This window comes from Chiloscyllium plagiosum, unplaced genomic scaffold, assembly GCF_037043375.1.
Source record: "Chiloscyllium plagiosum isolate Xiang-an unplaced genomic scaffold, Cpla_swu_hap1 HiC_scaffold_25, whole genome shotgun sequence".
Classification (NCBI taxonomy): Eukaryota; Metazoa; Chordata; class Chondrichthyes; order Orectolobiformes; family Hemiscylliidae; genus Chiloscyllium; species Chiloscyllium plagiosum.
Window position 1 is genome coordinate 1,088,180 of NW_028270163.1, and position 14,247 is coordinate 1,102,426.

The following is a 14,247-nucleotide window of genomic DNA, read 5'->3' on the forward strand; positions in this document are numbered from 1 at the left end:
CGACAATCACCACCATCCCCACCCGACATTCACCACCATCCCCACCCGACTATCACCACCATCCCCCCCAACAAAACACCACCATCTCCCCCAACAAACCCGACAATCACCACCATCCCCACCAAACAATCACCAGCGCCCAACCCGACAATCACCACCATCCCCACCTGACAATCACCATCATCCCCCACAAACAATCACCACCATCCCCACCCGACAATCATCACCATCCACCCCCAAACAATCACCACCATCTCCCCCAACAACACCCGACAATCACCACTATCCCCACCCGACAATCACCACCATCCCCCCCAAACAATCATCACCATCCCCCCCAAACAATCACCACAATCCCCCGCAAACAATCACCACCATCTCCCCCAAACAATCACCACCATCCTCACCCGACAATCACCACCATCCCCCCCAAACAATCACCACCATCTCCCCCAAACAATCACCACCATCTCCCCCAAACAATCACCACCATCCTCCCTAAACAATCACCACCATCCTCCCCAAACAATCACCAGCGCCCCACCCGACAATCACCACCATCCCCCCCAAACAATCACCACCATCCCCCCCAAACAATCACCGCCATCCTCCCCAAACAATCACCAGCACCCCACCCGACAATCACCACTATCCCCACCCGACAATCACCACCATCCCCCCAAACAATCATCACCATCCCCACCCGACAATCATCACCATCCCCACCCGACAATCACCACCATCCCCACCCGACAATCACCACCATCTCCCCCAATCACCATCATCCCCACCCGACAATCATCACCATCCACCCCCAAACAATCACCACCATCTCCCCCAACAACACCCGACAATCACCACTATCCCCACCCGACAATCACCACCATCCCCCCCAAACAATCATCACCATCCCCCCCAAACAATCACCACAATCCCCCGCAAACAATCACCACCATCTCCCCCAAACAATCACCACCATCCTCACCCGACAATCACCACCATCCCCCCCAAACAATCACCACCATCTCCCCCAAACAATCACCACCATCTCCCCCAAACAATCACCACCATCCTCCCTAAACAATCACCACCATCCTCCCCAAACAATCACCAGCGCCCCACCCGACAATCACCACCATCCCCCCCAAACAATCACCACCATCCCCCCCAAACAATCACCACCATCCCCCCCAAACAATCACCACCATCCCCACCCGACAATCATCACCATCCCCACCCGACAATCACCACCATCCCCACCCGACAATCACCACCATCTCCCCCAATCACCATCATTCCCACCCAACAATCACCACCATCCCCCGCAAACAATCACCACCATCTCCCCCAAACAATCACCACCATCCCCACCCGACAATCACCACCATCCCCCCCAAACAATCACCACCATCCCCCCCAAACAATCACCGCCATCCTCCCCAAACAATCATCACCATCCCCCCCAAACAATCACCACCATCCCCCCCAAACAATCACCACCATCTCCCCCAACAACACCCGACAATCACCACCATCCCCCCCAAACAATCACCACCATCCCGCCCAAACATTCACCACCATCTCCCCCAAACAATCACCACCATCTCCCCCAACAACACCCGACAATCACCACTATACCCCACACGACAATCACCACCATCCCCCCGAAACAATCATCACCATCCCCCCAAACAATCACCACCATCCCCCCCAAACAATCACCACCATCCCCCCCAAACAATCACCACCATCCCCCCCAAACAATCACCACCATCCCCACCCGACAATCACCACCATCCCCCCCAAACTATCACCACCATCCCCCCCAAACAATCACCACCAACCCCCCAAACAATCACCAACATGCCCACCCGACAATCACCACCATCCCCACCCGACAATCACCACATCCACCCCAAACAATCACCACCATCCCCACCCGACAATCACCACCATCCCCACCCGACAATCACCACCATCCCCACCCGACTATCACCACCATCCCCCCCAAAAAATCACCACCATCTCCCCCAACAAACCCGACAATCACCACCATCCCCACCTGACAATCACCATCATCCCCCATAAACAATCACCACCATCCCCACCCGACAATCCTCACCATCCCCCCCCAAACAATCACCACCATCCCCCCCAAACAATCACCACCATCCCCACCCGACAATCACCACCATCCCCCCCAAACTATCACCACCATCCCCCCCAAACAATCACCACCAACCCCCCAAACAATCACCAACATGCCCACCCGACAATCACCACCATCCCCACCCGACAATCACCACATCCCCCCCAAACAATCACCACCATCCCCACCCGACAATCACCACCATTCCCCCCCAAACTATCACCACCATCCCCCCCAAACAATCACCACCAACCCCCCAAACAATCACCAACATGCCCACCCGACAATCACCACCATCCCCACCCGACAATCACCACATCCCCCCCAAACAATCACCACCATCCCCACCCGACAATCACCACCATCCCCACCCGACAATCACCACCATCCCCACCCGACTATCACCACCATCCCCCCCAAAAAATCACCACCATCTCCCCCAACAAACCCGACAATCACCACCATCCCCACCTGACAATCACCATCATCCCCCATAAACAATCACCACCATCCCCACCCGACAATCCTCACCATCCCCCCCCAAACAATCACCACCATCCCCCCCAAACAATCACCACCATCTCCCCCACCAACACCCGACAATCACCACCATCCCCCCCAAACAATCACCACCATCCCCCCAAACAATCACCACCATCTCCCCCAAACAATCACCACCATCTCCACCCGACAATCACCACTATCCCCACCCGACAATCACCACCATCCCCCCCAAACAATCATCACCATCCCCCCCAAACAATCACCACCATCCCCCCCAAACAATCACCACCATCCCCACCCGACAATCACCACCATCCCCCCAATAATCACCACCATCTCCCCTAAACAATCACCACCATCCCCCCCAAACAATCCCCACCATCCCCACCCGATAATCACCACCATCCCCCCCCAAACAGTCACCACCATCTCCCCTAAACAATGTCCACCATCCCCCCTCAACAATCACCACCATCCCCCCCCAAACAATCACCACCATCCCCACCAAACAATCACCACCATCCCCACCCGACAATCACTACCATCCCCCCAACAACACCAAACAATCACCACCATCCCCACCCGACAATCACCACCATCCCCACCCGACAATCACCACCATCCCCCCCAAACAATCACCACCATCCCCACCCGACAATCACCACCATCCCCACCCGACAATCACCACATCCCCCCCAAACAATCACCACCATCCCCACCCGACAATCACCACCATCCCCACCCGACATTCACCACCATCCCCACCCGACTATCACCACCATCCCCCCCAACAAAACACCACCATCTCCCCCAACAAACCCGACAATCACCACCATCCCCACCAAACAATCACCAGCGCCCAACCCGACAATCACCACCATCCCCACCTGACAATCACCATCATCCCCCACAAACAATCACCACCATCCCCACCCGACAATCATCACCATCCACCCCCAAACAATCACCACCATCTCCCCCAACAACACCCGACAATCACCACTATCCCCACCCGACAATCACCACCATCCCCCCCAAACAATCATCACCATCCCCCCCAAACAATCACCACAATCCCCCGCAAACAATCACCACCATCTCCCCCAAACAATCACCACCATCTCCCCCAAACAATCACCACCATCTCCCCCAAACAATCACCACCATCTCCCCCAAACAATCACCACCATCCTCCCTAAACAATCACCACCATCCTCCCCAAACAATCACCAGCGCCCCACCCGACAATCACCACCATCCCCCCCAAACAATCACCACCATCTCCCCCAAACAATCACCACCATCTCCCCCAAACAATCACCACCATCCTCCCTAAACAATCACCACCATCCTCCCCAAACAATCACCAGCGCCCCACCCGACAATCACCACCATCCCCCCCAAACAATCACCACCATCCCCCCCAAACAATCACCGCCATCCTCCCCAAACAATCACCAGCACCCCACCCGACAATCACCACTATCCCCACCCGACAATCACCACCATCCCCCCAAACAATCATCACCATCCCCCCCAAACAATCACCACCATCCCCCCCAAACAATCACCACCATCCCCACCCGACAATCATCACCATCCCCACCCGACAATCACCACCATCCCCACCCGACAATCACCACCATCTCCCCCAATCACCATCATTCCCACCCAACAATCACCACCATCCCCCGCAAACAATCACCACCATCTCCCCCAAACAATCACCACCATCCCCACCCGACAATCACCACCATCCCCCCCAAACAATCACCACCATCCCCCCCAAACAATCACCGCCATCCTCCCCAAACAATCATCACCATCCCCCCCAAACAATCACCACCATCCCCCCCAAACAATCACCACCATCTCCCCCAACAACACCCGACAATCACCACCATCCCCCCCAAACAATCACCACCATCCCGCCCAAACATTCACCACCATCTCCCCCAAACAATCACCACCATCTCCCCCAACAACACCCGACAATCACCACTATACCCCACACGACAATCACCACCATCCCCCCGAAACAATCATCACCATCCCCCCAAACAATCACCACCATCCCCCCCAAACAATCACCACCATCCCCCCCAAACAATCACCACCATCCCCCCCAAACAATCACCACCATCCCCCCCAAACAAACACCACCATCCCCCCCAAACAATCACCACCATCCCCACCCAACAATCACCACCATCCGCACCCGACAATCACCACCATCCCAACCCGACAATCACCACCATCCCCACCCGACAATCACCACCATCCCCACCCGACTATCACCACCATCCCCCCCAAACAATCACCACCATTCCCCCCCAAACAGTCACCACCATCCCCACCCGACAATCATCACCATCCCCCCCAAACAATCACCACCATCCCCCCAAACAATCACCACCATCTCCCCCAACAACACCCGACAATCACCACCATCCCCCCCAAACAATCACCACCAACCCCCCCAAACAATCGCCACCATCCCTCCCAAACAATCACCACCATCTCCCCCAAACAATCACCACCATCTCCCCCAACAACACCCGACAATCACCACTATACCCCACCCGACAATTACCACCATCCCCACCCGACAATCACCACCATCCCCACCAAACAATCACCACCATCTCCCCAAACAATCACCACCATCCCCACCCGACCATCACCACCATCCCCCCCGACAATCACCACCATCCCTCCCAAACAGTCACCACCATCCCCTCCAAACACTCACCACCATCTCCACCTGACAATCACCACCATCCCCCCCAAACAGTCACCACCATCCCACCCAAACAATCACCACTATCCCCCCCAAACAATGAAACCATCCCCACCCGACAATCACCACCATCCCCATCAAACAGTCACCACCATCCCCACCAGACAATCACCACCATCCCCACCAAACAGTCACCACCATTCCCACCCGACAATCACCACCATCCCCACCAAACAATCATCACAATCCCCCCCAAACAATCACCACCATCTCCCCAAACAATCACCACCATCTCCCCCAAACAATCACCACCATCTCCACCCGACAATCACCACCATCCCCTCCCAACAATCACCACCATCCCCCCCAAACAATCACCACCATCCCCACCCGACAATCACCACCATCCCCCCAATAATCACCACCTTCTCCCCTAAACAATCACCACCATCCCCCCCAAACAATCCCCACCATCCCCACCCGATAACCACCACCATCCCCCCCAAACAGTCACCACCATCTCCCCTAAACAATCACCACCATCCCCCCCAAACAATCACCACCATCCCCCCCCAAACAATCACCACCATCCCCCCCAAACAATCACCACCATCCCCACCCGACAATCACCACCATCCCCCCAAACAATCACCCCCATCTCCCCCAAACACTCACCACCATCTCCACCCGACAATCACCACCATCCCCCCCAAACAATCCCCACCATCCCCACCCGATAATCACCACCATCCCCCCCAAACAGTCACCTACATCTCCCCTAAACAATGTCCACCATCCCCCCTAAACAATCACCACCATCCCCCCCAAACAATCACCACCATCCCCACCAAACAATCACCACCATCCCCACCCGACAATCACCACCATCTCCACCCGACAATCACCACCATCCCCTCCCAACAATCACCACCATCCCCCCCAAACAATCACCACCATCCCCACCCGACAATCACCACCATCCCCCCAATAATCACCACCTTCTCCCCTAAACAATCACCACCATCCCCCCCAAACAATCCCCACCATCCCCACCCGATAACCACCACCATCCCCCCCAAACAGTCACCACCATCTCCACTAAACAATCACCACCATCCCCCCCAAACAATCACCACCATCCCCCCCCAAACAATCACCACCATCCCCCCCAAACAATCACCACCATCCCCACCCGACAATCACCACCATCCCCCCAAACAATCACCCCCATCTCCCCCAAACACTCACCACCATCTCCACCCGACAATCACCACCATCCCCCCCAAACAATCCCCACCATCCCCACCCGATAATCACCACCATCCCCCCCAAACAGTCACCTACATCTCCCCTAAACAATGTCCACCATCCCCCCTAAACAATCACCACCATCCCCCCCAAACAATCACCACCATCCCCACCAAACAATCACCACCATCCCCACCCGACAATCACCACCATCCCCACCCGACAATCACCACCATCCCTACCCGAGAATCCCCACCATCCCCATCTGACAATCACCACCATCCCCCCCAAACAATCACCACCATCCCCACCCGACAATCACCACCATCCCCCCCAAACTATCACCACCATCCCCCCCAAACAATCACCACCAACCCCCCAAACAATCACCAACATGCCCACCCGACAATCACCACCATCCCCACCCGACAATCACCACATCCCCCCCAAACAATCACCACCATCCCCACCCGACAATCACCACCATCCCCACCCGACAATCACCACCATCCCCACCAAACAATCATCACAATCCCCCCCAAACAATCACCACCATCTCCCCAAACAATCACCACCATCTCCCCCAAACAATCACCACCATCTCCACCCGACAATCACCACCATCCCCTCCCAACAATCACCACCATCCCCCCCAAACAATCACCACCATCCCCACCCGACAATCACCACCATCCCCCCAATAATCACCACCTTCTCCCCTAAACAATCACCACCATCCCCCCCAAACAATCCCCACCATCCCCACCCGATAACCACCACCATCCCCCCCAAACAGTCACCACCATCTCCCCTAAACAATCACCACCATCCCCCCCAAACAATCACCACCATCCCCCCCCAAACAATCACCACCATCCCCCCCAAACAATCACCACCATCCCCACCCGACAATCACCACCATCCCCCCAAACAATCACCACCATGCCCCCAAACAATCACCCCCATCTCCCCCAAACACTCACCACCATCTCCACCCGACAATCACCACCATCCCCCCCAAACAATCCCCACCATCCCCACCCGATAATCACCACCATCCCCCCCAAACAGTCACCTACATCTCCCCTAAACAATGTCCACCATCCCCCCTAAACAATCACCACCATCCCCCCCAAACAATCACCACCATCCCCACCAAACAATCACCACCATCCCCACCCGACAATCACCACCATCCCCACCCGACAATCACCACCATCCCCACCCGACAATCACCACCATCCCTACCCGAGAATCCCCACCATCCCCATCTGACAATCACCACCATCCCCCCCAAACAATCACCACCATCCCCACCCGACAATCACCACCATCCCCCCCAAACTATCACCACCATCCCCCCCAAACAATCACCACCAACCCCCCAAACAATCACCAACATGCCCACCCGACAATCACCACCATCCCCACCCGACAATCACCACATCCCCCCCAAACAATCACCACCATCCCCACCCGACAATCACCACCATCCCCACCCGACAATCACCACCATCCCCACCCGACTATCATCACCATCCCCCCCAAAAAATCACCACCATCTCCCCCAACAAACCCGACAATCACCACCATCCCCACCTGACAATCACCATCATCCCCCATAAACAATCACCACCATCCCCACCCGACAATCCTCACCATCCCCCCCAAACAATCACCACCATCCCCCCCAAACAATCACCACCATCTCCCCCACCAACACCCGACAATCACCACCATCCCCCCCAAACAATCACCACCATCCCCCCAAACAATCACCACCATCTCCCCCAAACAATCACCACCATCTCCACCCGACAATCACCACTATCCCCACCCGACAATCACCACCATCCCCCCCAAACAATCATCACCATCCCCCCCAAACAATCACCACCATCCCCCCCAAACAATCACCACCATCCCCACCCGACAATCACCACCATCCCCCCAATAATCACCACCATCTCCCCTAAACAATCACCACCATCCCCCCCAAACAATCCCCACCATCCCCACCCGATAATCACCACCATCCCCCCCAAACAGTCACCACCATCTCCCCTAAACAATGTCCACCATCCCCCCTAAACAATCACCACCATCCCCCCCAAACAATCACCACCATCCCCACCAAACAATCACCACCATCCCCACCCGACAATCACCACCATCCCCCCAACAACACCAAACAATCACCACCATCCCCACCCGACAATCACCACCATCCCCACCCGACAATCACCACCATCCCCCCCAAACAATCACCACCATCCCCACCCGACAATCACCACCATCCCCACCCGACAATCACCACATCCCCCCCAAACAATCCCCACCATCCCCACCCGACAATCACCACCATCCCCACCCGACATTCACCACCATCCCCACCCGACTATCACCACCATCCCCCCCAACAAAACACCACCATCTCCCCCAACAAACCCGACAATCACCACCATCCCCACCAAACAATAACCAGCGCCCAACCCGACAATCACCACCATCCCCACCTGACAATCACCATCATCGCCCACAAACAATCACCACCATCCCCACCCGACAATCATCACCATCCACCCCCAAACAATCACCACCATCTCCCCCAACAACACCCGACAATCACCACTATCCCCACCCGACAATCACCACCATCCCCCCCAAACAATCATCACCATCCCCCCCAAACAATCACCACAATCCCCCGCAAACAATCACCACCATCTCCCCCAAACAATCACCACCATCCCCACCCGACAATCACCACCATCCCCCCCAAACAATCACCACCATCTCCCCCAAACAATCACCACCATCTCCCCCAAACAATCACCACCATCCTCCCTGAACAATCACCACCATCCTCCCCAAACAATCACCAGTGCCCCACCCGACAATCACCACCATCTCCCCCAAACAATCACCACCATCCCCCCCAAACAATCACCGCCATCCTCCCCAAACAATCACCAGCACCCCACCCGACAATCACCACTATCCCCACCCGACAATCACCACCATCCCCCCCAAACAATCACCACCATCCCCACCCGACAATCATCACCATCCCCACCCGACAATCACCACCATCCCCACCCGACAATCACCACCATCTCCCCCAATCACCATCATTCCCACCCAACAATCACCACCATCCCCCGCAAACAATCACCACCATCTCCCCCAAACAATCACCACCATCCCCACCCGACAATCACCACCATCCCCCCCAAACAATCACCACCATCCCCCCCAAACAATCACCGCCATCCTCCCCAAACAATCACCAGCGCCCCACCCGACAATCACCACCATCTCCCCCAAACAATCACCACCATCCCCACCCGACAATCACCACCATTCCCCCCAAACAATCACCACCATCCCCCCCAAACAATCACCACCATCCTTCCCAAACAATCACCAGCGCCCCACCCGACAATCACCACCATCCCCCCCAAACAATCACCAGCGCCCCACCCAACAATCACCACCAACCCCCCCAAACAATCACCAGCGCCCACCCGACAATCACCACCACCCCCCCAAACAATCACCACCATCTCCACCTGACAATCACCACCATCCCCCCCCAAATAATCACCACCATCCCCACCTGACAATCACCACCATCCCCACCCGACAATCATCACCATCCCCCCAAACAATCACCACCATCCCCCCCAAACAATCATCACCATCCCCCCAAACAATCACCACCATCTCCCCCAAACAATCACCATCACCCCCCCCAAACAATCACCACCATCTCCCCCAAACACTCACCACCATCTCCACTCGACAATCACCACCATCCTCCCCAAACAATCACCACCATCCCCACCCGACAATCACCACCATCCCCACCCGACAATCACCACCATCCCTACCCGAGAATCACCACCATCCCCACCCGACAATCACCACCTTCCCCCCCAAACTATCACCAACATCCTCCCCAAACAATCACCACCATCCACACCTGACAATCACCACCATCCCCACCCGACAATCACCACCATCCCCCCTAAACAATCACCACCATCCTCCCCAAACAATCACCACCATCCCCACCCGACAATCACCACCAACCCCCCCAAACAATCACCAACATGCCCACCCGACAATCACCACCATCCCCACCCGACAATCACCACATCCCCCCCAAACAATCACCACCATCCCCACCCGACAATCACCACCATCCCCACCCGACAATCACCACCATCCCCACCCGACTATCACCACCATCCCCCCCAAAAAATCACCACTATCTCCCCCAACAAACCCGACAATCACCACCATCCCCACCAAACAATCACCAGCGCCCCACCCGACAATCACCACCATCCCCACCTGACAATCACCATCATCCCCACCCGACAATCACCACCATCCCCCCCAAACAGTCACCACCATCCCCACCCGACAATCATCACCATCCCCCCAAACAATCACCACTATCCCCCCCCAAACAATCACCACCATCCCCCCCAAACAATCACCACCATCCCCCCCCAAACAATCACCACCATCCCCACCCGACAATCATCACCATCCCCACCCGACAATCACCACCATCCCCACCCGACAATCACCACCATCTCCCCCAATCACCAGCGCCCCAGCTGACAATCACCACCATCCCCCCCAAACAATCACCAGCGCCCCACCCGACAATCACCACCATCCCCCCCAAACAATCCCCACCATTCCCACCCGACAATCACCACCATCCCCCCCAAACAATCACCACCATCTCCCCCAAACAATCACCACCATACCCACCCGACAATCACCACCATCCCCCCCAAACAATCACCACCATCCCCACCCGACAATCACCACCATCCCCCCCAAACAATCACCAGCGCCCCACCCGACAATCACCACCATCCCCCCCAAACAATCACCAGCGCCCACCCGACAATCACCACCATCCCCCCCCAAACAATCACCACCATCTCCACCCGACAATCACCACCATCCCCCCCAAATAATCACCACCATCCCCACCTGACAATCACCACCATCCCCACCCGACTATCACCACCATCCCCCCAAACAATCACCACCATCCCCCCAAACAATCACCACCATCTCCCCCAAACAATCACCACCACCCCCCCAAACAATCACCACCATCCCCCCCAAACAATCACCAGCGCCCAACCCGACAATCACCACCATCCCCCCCAAACAATCACCAGCGCCCACCCGACAATCACCACCATCCCCCCCAAACAATCACCACCATCTCCACCCGACAATCACCACCATCCCCACCCGACAATCACCACCATCCCCCCAAACAATCACCACCATCCCCCCCAAACAATCACCACCATCTCCTCCAACAACACCTGACAATCACTCCCCCCCCACCCCCAATCACCGGCACCACCCCCACAACATCCGCCCTCACCATTTACAATTACCACCACCCCCAAGAATCATAACCATTTACTTGACAACTCTCTGACAATCACCACTCCCCCACCCCCAAGAACACTCCAACAATCACCACTCCCTCTAGCCACACAACCCGATGAACCCTGACCCCAGCTGGTTAACTCTGTATTTATAAGTTGGGATTCCCAAATCCCTCTATACCTTGGTGTTCTGCAATCTCTCTCCATTTAAACCGCACACTTGTTTTTCCAATCCCTGCCAAAGTAGTCAAGTTTACATTCACTATCTGCCAGATATTTGCCACTCCCTCAAACTGTCTGTCTCCCCTTACAGATATTCTACTTCTTGATGACAACTTTACTTTCCTCCCTAGCTTAGTGCCCTTGACAAATTTAGTTAATATGCACTCAGTCCCTGTATCCAAGGCATTGATATCGATGAAATGTAGTTCAGGACCCAGCACTGATTCCTGTGGCACTCCACTCCTCACAGCTTGTCAATCTAAAAAAGATTCATTCATTCCCACTCTCATTAGCTAAGAATTCCTTCTATCTTTGCTAATAAGTTAACCTCAGCTCCATGTTTAGTGTCATCACAATGGGAGCTTTCTTCAGCTTTATCCCACTGTCAGGTAAGCTGGTCAGTGAGCAGAGGATAGCGTTGGCACCCTTCAGCATAACAGTCTTGGAGAAATTGTAAATACCTCCATACACAAATATTCTGCTCTCCTTTCTCCCAGGACACTAATTATTTCTGGGAAGTACTTAAACCACTGCCCAGTGCCTCAGTTCTTCACAAATGAAACTAGACTGTTTGAATCATCACTCTTGGAAGGCATCACAACCAGGCTTAATGACATGTGGACAAATGAATGCACTGGTTATTGAGGCAAAGCCATGAACCATGGCTGAATATTAAAATAAAAACCAGAACTGTGGATGCTGCTAGAAATCACAAACAAAAACAGAAAGAGCTAGTGATACTCATATCTGGCAGCATTTGTGGAGAGAAAGCAGAGTTAATATTTCAGGCCCAGTGACCCGTCTTCAAAAACTGATTCAATTTTGAAGAAGGGTAACTGGACCAAAAACATTAACTGTTTTTCTCTCTCTGGATTCTGCCAGGCATGCTGAGTTTCTCCAGCTATTTCTGTTTTTGTTTAGGGCTGAACATTGTTTCTTTCCAGCCCAATGAGGTCAGTGGTCATTCTCAAAGTGATACCATTTGTCAACTCAGCCTGGACTGCAGTCGAATGTGGGCCCTTCTAAACAGTGAGAGGCCTGTGACCTTTTTACTGAGTTATTTGTTGCAGGTTTACACTGGTGTGATATCAGTTAAACCTTCAGTGGGGCAGTTTTAACAGAGTTTAACATCTTGCTAACTGCAGTGATAGATACTTCAGTCCCCAGTGATAGAGTCATGGAGTTATACAGCTTGGAAACAGATCCTACAGTCCAACTTGTCATTTGCCACATGAAGCTACACTAAGCAGTGCCACTGAATAGATCACACCCCTAATCCAAACTCTTCCAGGATGTGGTCACCTTTGGATGGGGCATCAGTGGCTGTGAGAGATCTGGTTTCTTCTCTACGTGCCTGTACTGAATTTTGAATTTGAACGTTTTATTGTCACTTGCATTTTACATTGAAAACTACAGTGAAATGCTTCAAATGTCACCACAATCCTGCGCCATTTCGAATAGTTTAAGAAATAAAAAGATATAACTGAAAGAGGGTCTATCTTTGTTCCGCCACCTCCACCATGAGTCCTGAGCTGGCTCACCAGCAATAATTGGGCTGCCACCCCTCCCAAGGCTTGTGCTGGACCCACTAATGTAGGAGTCACCACTCTTTAGGCACCATCTCTTATACTGGGCACACCTTACTGATGCCGCTGTCTATGCTGGGTCCCACACTGAACCCATACTCACCTCACAATCAGGAGTCCCTGCTCCTGGCCCACCATGACCACAAGCAGGGGTCTTTGGCTCCGATTCCACCTTTATGATGCCAGGAATCCCTGCTCTGGACTGAGGGCAACCAGGAGTTTCTAGCTCCATTTCCAGGCCAGACTGCCACTGCCACCATGCCAAGCATCCTACTCTGGCCACCCTCTACCATCTTGAAGAATCTGCTGCCTCCGATTGCTGGGGGAGCTTTGCCACCGCTGCCTCCAATCACCCAGGAGGAA

The 14,247-nt window shown here is 54.6% G+C and overlaps 1 protein-coding gene across 3 annotated transcripts in view; it reads left to right on the forward strand.

Annotated features, from left to right (window-relative positions):
• The window catches only part of pkd1b (polycystic kidney disease 1b), a 397,721-nt gene that overhangs the window by 314,526 nt on the left and 68,948 nt on the right, over positions 1 to 14,247 (forward strand). The gene's annotated exons all lie outside the window — the stretch shown is intronic.